The following is a 7,244-nucleotide window of genomic DNA, read 5'->3' on the forward strand; positions in this document are numbered from 1 at the left end:
TGACTGCCGAAAGCTGCGGAGGCGACCGTCTTCCTTTCCCTTCCTATTTCCGTTTTGACGACTGGGTGCATCGATAGAGATAGAAAGGTAGAGGGACACACGCCGCCTTACATCCTGTTTGGCTGGGAGGCGGGTTTCTTTTTCATGTCGATAGAGCCTGCCGGATGGGATGGGGCGGGGGGGTAAAAAGCACAGCGGCTCTGCTCGAAAGTGGGAAACATAGAATACCTGTCTGCTCTGATTTGCTTGGGAGGAGGCAATTTTAAGTAGATTTCCCCCCTCCCACCTGAGGTGTATTTTGTACGGGTTATTTTGTTCTAGGAAACCAGGACAGATACTGACAGAAATTGTCCAGGTGTGGAATGGAGGGGCAGAACTTCCAGTGTAGCATTGGGGGGGGGGTATATGATTTAGGTTGCGATCCCATATAGCACCCTAATATAGGGTGACAAGAAACAAAAGAGGGCAGGGCTCCCGCAGCTTTAACTGTTGTGATGAAGAGGGCATTTCTCCAGGTTCTCCATATATACAAATGATACCTGCTGAAATTCCCTTTTCTGTACAGCTGTTAAAGAAACAGGAGCCCTGTCCTCCTTTCCATATGGTCACCCTCCCCTAATGGTGATGCCAGCCTGAAATGCTGGGTGTTGTAGTATTTTTGTTCTGGCAAACTGCGGTTTCTTACGCAAGCTAAAAGGTCATTGTAAGGATTTAGTTTGCCTGCAGATTGAAAGTCTATTAAGTAGTCAACAGGAATTCCATTCCAGACAGCAACACGACGAGAGGATCTGATCAAAATGAGTGGGAAGCAGTGACAATAATTAGTGACTCTGGGAGCCTATTTCAATGTGGAACCGCAGGCTATTAATTTGGAAATGGTTTATTTGTGATTAGCGTGGCTTCCGCTGGAACGGAAACCAAACCAAAAAGGAGGAGAGAATCCAAGTAAGGTCAGAAAAAAAGGAGAAACAAATTCTCAGGATGCAAACATTTTTATTACAAAGCCCTATGCGTTTCGGCCTGTATTCTCTCAAAGGCCTTCTTCAGGGGGTTGTTAGGAGAGGACTGCAGAATTCTCTCAAGTTTTGTAATAAAAATGCTGCATCCTGAGAATTTGTTTGTCCTTTTTTCTGATGAGACCTTCCACTGGGCTGCATCCGGGGTTGGGGAGAAGAGAGCCCATGGGCACCATCTTGTTTTTACCCTTGGCTGTTCAGTACGTGTTCCTAAAGGGACTCAAGGGTTTTGCTTCGTACTCCGTATTAAGGAATTACATTTCTTGTCATTAAAAGTAAAGTGCTTTATAGTAATGAAATTCCCTTCATCAGTCCATTTCAATATAGTGGGCTTGATAAAACAGGTAAAATTGTTCTGTGCCGTATCAAAGTGGTTTACATGGCCTCCTCCACAGATGCCACAGTGTAGAATAAATTGCAAAATGCCTGCTTGAATTAGCTAATCACAAGACCCTGAATACACATCCGTGCCTAAGATAGTAGGCTGAGAGCAAAAGTTTATGTTCTGAGTGCAAACTCTGCCCAGAAACAGCAACGTGGCATTTGAACTTTGACTCTGAAGTAACCTCACATGATTGTGACTCATCCCCATTGTTTGTATGCTAATATAAAGAAGTACCTTTAGATTGTTCAGGGCCAGACCTTACAGGGCGCTAGCTTGTTGGAGTCTGGTCTTTCTCGAGAAATAAAAGTTGGGTTGCATCCGCCGAAGGTCTGCGAGTCTGATTCCACCCTGAAGGATAAAATTGGCACAGTCCTCCAAGGGAATGAACCTTTTTCTGCCATTTCGGCAACAACAGAGTGGTGCAGTAGGTATGTTGGCTGGATCAGGGCCAATGGCAGCTGAGCCTATCAGGCCCCTACTGTGCTTGCGTACATATATAGGGCTTCTGTGGGTCACCAGCAGAGGCAGGATTGTTCTTTTTCTTTCTTTCTTTTTTTTAAGGGAAGGGATAAAATTGAGAATTAAAAGGATCTTATGCAAAAAATGTATTTTGCGGAACCTCTCCAGGAAAATATATCTTTCCCTCTCACTGTGTTTCCATAAAACACAAAACCTGCATGTATCTGGGTCCTTATTTACATAATACTGAAGGCACAGTACTTATCTGTGTCAAATTTTAATCAATTATTTGCATCTGGGGAGCAGCAAAGTTTTGTTAGCAAAATCAAAATGTAAAGAAATAGCAGTTTAACTCTGAAGTTAACTTTTCTCAATGGCTTGGTTCAGACAACACGCTAAACCATGCTGCTTAACTACAAAATGGTTAATGGAATGTATTATGCATTCCGTTAACCATTTTGTGGTTAAGCAGCATGGTTTAGCCTGTTGTCTGAACCAGGCCAATGTTTATCAAAATACTCCTGCCTATTGAAGCCTGTCCCTGTGTTTGAATGTAGCATTTCATGGCTTTAAAGTGTAAATGTTTCTTAAATGACAGCTCAAGTGGAAGCTTCTAGGGCTTTTCTACCAGTTGCAAGTAGTGGAAAAATGCTACCCAGCCGGAATCATCAGCATTTGCCTTTTTGATTGAAATAGCTCTATTTGTATTAAAACATTTTCAAAACAAGTAATTCAAATGCCCGTTTATTCGTTGTGGCACTGTTAAGTCAATCTTAGTGAATTCTCTCAATAGAACTTCAGCTGTTTTGAGGATCCTCCTCTTGCAGTGCAAACCCATTCCTGTTTATTCAGAAGTAAACCCCACTGAGTTCAATGGAACTTACTCCCAGGTAAATGCAGAGGATTGCAGCTTCTGTCCTATTCCAAGCTGGGAAATCACACACGTTTGTTTTTCCACCGTCCTTAATTTTAAGCGATGCCACCTTCCGTAGAAACTTAAGAGTAGATTATTTCTCTAGAATACTGCAGCTTGAGTTAATTTTCTTAACCCAGTTTGTATTCTGTCCATGGCATCACAGGTAGCCTGCTGAGCTACCAGCTGTGAAAGCCTCCATTATTCTGAACTTCCTTGTGCTGAATGGCCACAAGTCTACCTATCTGTCCTTCCCTGTCCTATTGTTTATTGTGATAATGATATCTTGATAACAAGGTTCAATATAGCTGCTAGTGAACCTTATAGGGCAGGGAGCACAACAATGGAAACTCTGCTAACTGGATGCTCCCGCAGGTGGAGATGAATTTCAAGGATTCCCCTTCCACCTCCAAAATCTGCTCCAGAGAGTTGCAGGACCCTCTGGAACAACATGCTGGGTGGCACTGGGGTACAGGAAATAGGTAAAATTGTGTCATAAAAAGTCCTACCTAAGGGGACAAGTGTAACTAGAAAACAGGAATCTGAATGCAGGGTAAGTTTTTCCCTACAGATGCATCCCTTTAAAAGGCTAGTTCCTAAATGTTACAGGGCTATATAGTCAGGTAAAACAGGCTCTTCACACTGAAAATAATTTTATTTTGATTTAAGTTTGATATTACATTAGGTACATTACAAATCTTTTTTTTACCTAACCATTAAATCTATAGTTAAATAAAATAAGATCTCCTTTGTTAAGATGCCACCTTAAATTCCTTTGCATGACTTCCATTATACTTTTTTGGGCATGATTTGCAAATATTAGAGCTCTCATCATCAGCCTTTCCAAGAACTAACACTGAGGTCCCTTCAGATTCTTAAAGCTGGCAGGAGACATGTCTGACAGTTCAATCCTAAGCACATTTACTTAAAAATAACTCTTATTGATGGCAATGGAGCTCACTGCCAAATTAAGCTTGTAGACTTTGACATAAAGTTTTATGAAACATCAGTAAATAAATCAGTGGTTACTATCAGATCGTCATCCAAGGTCAGCAACCAAGGACATCTCCAACTATTATTTCAAAGCTTATTCAAGTGGAGAAACACTAGTCTTCACACTTCTGGGAAAAGCAAATGAACACGGGATATTCTTTGAAAGGCTGATCCTGTAAAACTAAGGTGTCCTCCCACACACAGGCCCTGTGCAGACATGTTTAAACATGACATTATACCTGGAATACTTAACCATGGTTAAAGACTGTCCAGAAACCAGAATGTGAAGCCAGTTTGAAGTAGTTAACCATGGATAAGTATTACCTCTGCCACTGAGCAAGCCACGATTAAGGCAGTTTCTCTTCTTCCCTGTCCTTTTTGCAAATGGCAAGCACATCTTGCACATGTTTTCTTCTATACAATTTCTGGGAGCAGATCTTAGCCTAACAAGCTAAACCAGGGTTGCTGCTAATCATAGTTATGTGTTAATGGCTGCAGTGAGCCATAATGAGAGAGGGGAAAGGAATGGAGAAGTGCAGGCAAAAATGCTTGTTTTTCATTATGACACCAACATCCCCACTGGTTATGATACTCTGTGCAAACATACAGTGGTAAATATTACACAATCACAAGTTTGAGGTATGAAGCTGGAAAATATACACATCTATTGCACATGAATGCACACGTACCGTAATTTACAAATTAGTAGTCCCCAAACCAACAGATTTTGGTGCAAAGTAAAAAGAAATGAGGAAGAAAAGACATATGCTAAGAAGCTTTACAAAATTATTATAATAAAAACCGTTGCAACATTAAAGTAATCCTTAATATAAGGTAATATATTATATATATATATATATATATATATATATATATATATATATATATATGCAAGATGGTAACCAAACTGGTAAGCGATCTAGAAACATGTGGTACTCCTGCAAATGAGAAAAACCTTTGCAATATAAACTATATGGGTTACATATTACCTAAACCTGTGGGGCCGAATTTGCTAGGCACTTTTGTAGGGTAAACTTTGTTCATTTCAATAGGGCTGGCATGGAAACACTATTCATAAGCCTCACTGAGATGAATGAGGTTGATCGGAGCAACTATTGATAGATTGCATTAACATGAACTAAATTGGCATGAAATTTTGCCATTACTGGTATTTTAATTCCAAAACCCATAAGGATCGCCACTGCGAAATGTATCTGATCAATTGCCCCTGTACTATATAAAAAGGGTGCTACATTTATACTGGTCCTCTGTATCTTGTCAAATTTAAAGAAAGTCTCTGATCCCTGTTTTATATAAATCTTATCCCAAGAAAATACAGCTTTTTTTTTTTTGCTTATGTAAGCAGGCTGTGGATTATGGCACTGCAACACCTCCTGGAGGTGCTTTGCCATGACATTATGTTTCAAAAAGATGCCTTGAAAATGGAAAAGAATACTGTGGCAATATTTTTGTGCTTCTAAAATGAAAGGATCAAGTTAAGCTTATTACTGAATGTCAACACCGCTTAGTTTCGGGAAAGGGCAAGAGAGGACAGCATCATTTTGTGATCAGGGAAAGATGCATCAACACCATGGAATACCTAGAAGAGATATTTGAGATGATTCATAGCCTCCCTATACTACCTGTTCTATCAAGTGGGACATATTGATAAATATTTGCAAACCAACGACTGTGGGCCTATAGGACCAAAATTAGACAAGTCAGAAAAGACTACAACATTGTCTCACAACAAGGATTTCCTAAAGAACACGTACAATATTTTTCTTCCAGAGGTTGAATGCTAACTGCCTCAAAACCCCTTAGACCAACTTGGTTTAAATAAATAAAGGAACTGTCAGATACCAAGATGTGCATTAGCAGGTTCTGTCTAACAATGTTTGAGGGTCTTAAATCAAAGCTCTGCTGTACCTTGTAATCTGGTGAACCTTGTAAACAGTTCACGGAGCACAATTATTTAAAAAGTGAAATGTTTATGCAGACTACTAGAAGGATTTGGAACATATCAGTAGCAAAACATAAGAATTCAGTGTTAGGCATCCCGCTCTGACACAAGGCTTACACTTGTACCATAGCACCTCAAGTGTATGGTGGCGAGCATTAAGTTGTAAATCTGATCTACTTATGGGGGGTGGGGGGGAAGGAATGAAAGGGGTTAAATAACAGGAAATGACCAAACATAAGAAGTAGCTCAGTCCATGAATCAATTAAGCCAAAGCAAATGCATTTCAATATATTTAGGCTTCCATTGAACACTCGCTGGACCAAGTGCTCTAAGAGTAACTAGCTGTCAGACTGACAATGGGTATGGAGAGCTGAACTGTATGTTATGCAAGAAATCTGTGATTTGATGCCTTGCAACATTTTAGTTTTGCCTTAGAAATAGCTATATTTCTGGAGCACCAGTGTTGGAGGAGAGTTATTTTAACCCAATCCAATGATGCTGTTTCCCAACCTAAATAACTCCACTTTTCCCAAAGCTAAAGTGGCATATATTCTAATAGATTTGAACTGGGGAAATGGGATTCAGGGGAGAAAAAGGTTTAACACCTTCTTCCCTAGCAATTCTGTTGTAATCAAATTCAGACTCCGCTCCTTAGGGCTACTTTCAAGTAAATCTAAAGACATCAAGGGATCAGCTCGTAGCTCTGAGAATCCGTAGTGTGAGAGGGTAGTATTACAATTAGCGTACTTTAATCATGAAGAGGAGCTATTAACTATATCATCACAAACTCATGACTACAATTTTAGGAAAAGCATATGCTATGAAGACTGCTCATGTTTTCAGTTAGTATTGTTTGCTTTTCACTTACAGGTCTTAGAGCAAAATACCCCCAAAGGGTGTTTCCTAAAAGTTTAAGGGAAACTTACATGTAAACATAATAAAAGAAAGAATGATACCTCAACTCTAGAAACAGATCTCTCAAAGAGGACTTTACAATGCAAGCAATACGTACAACCTTCCAACCCTCATTTTCATTATAAGAATATAGTATTTAGTATACCAAGCCCCTGCTCATACAGAGGAATTAACCAATTAAACTAATATTGCAAATTTAAAAGTTTATATTTCATTGGTATAAACATTCTACAAGTTTTCTGCACACAAATTCAGTTTTCATAGAGACAACTAGCATCTTTAAGTTCATATATGGACTTCTAAACTTTATACATGGAGAACATGTTCCACAAATGTCAATGGGCCTTACTTCAACATTATGGCTTGGACTGAAAGAGGCACATTTGGATTCCATTTGTACAACAGGAATTTCCTACCACTCCTTCTCCACTACAGCCTCCTCCACTCAGCCACTCCTGAAGGTTGGGGGACCTTCTCAAAAAGTCTGAGTCATTGCTGAGTGAGCTGCAGCAGGAGAGGCTATCATCTTATATAAGTCTTTTTCTAGTGCAAGAGCATCTTTGGATCCAAGCCTGTGGTTTTACAATGGCAGTATTAGCT

This window comes from Elgaria multicarinata, chromosome 10, assembly GCF_023053635.1.
Source record: "Elgaria multicarinata webbii isolate HBS135686 ecotype San Diego chromosome 10, rElgMul1.1.pri, whole genome shotgun sequence".
Classification (NCBI taxonomy): domain Eukaryota; kingdom Metazoa; phylum Chordata; class Lepidosauria; order Squamata; family Anguidae; genus Elgaria; species Elgaria multicarinata.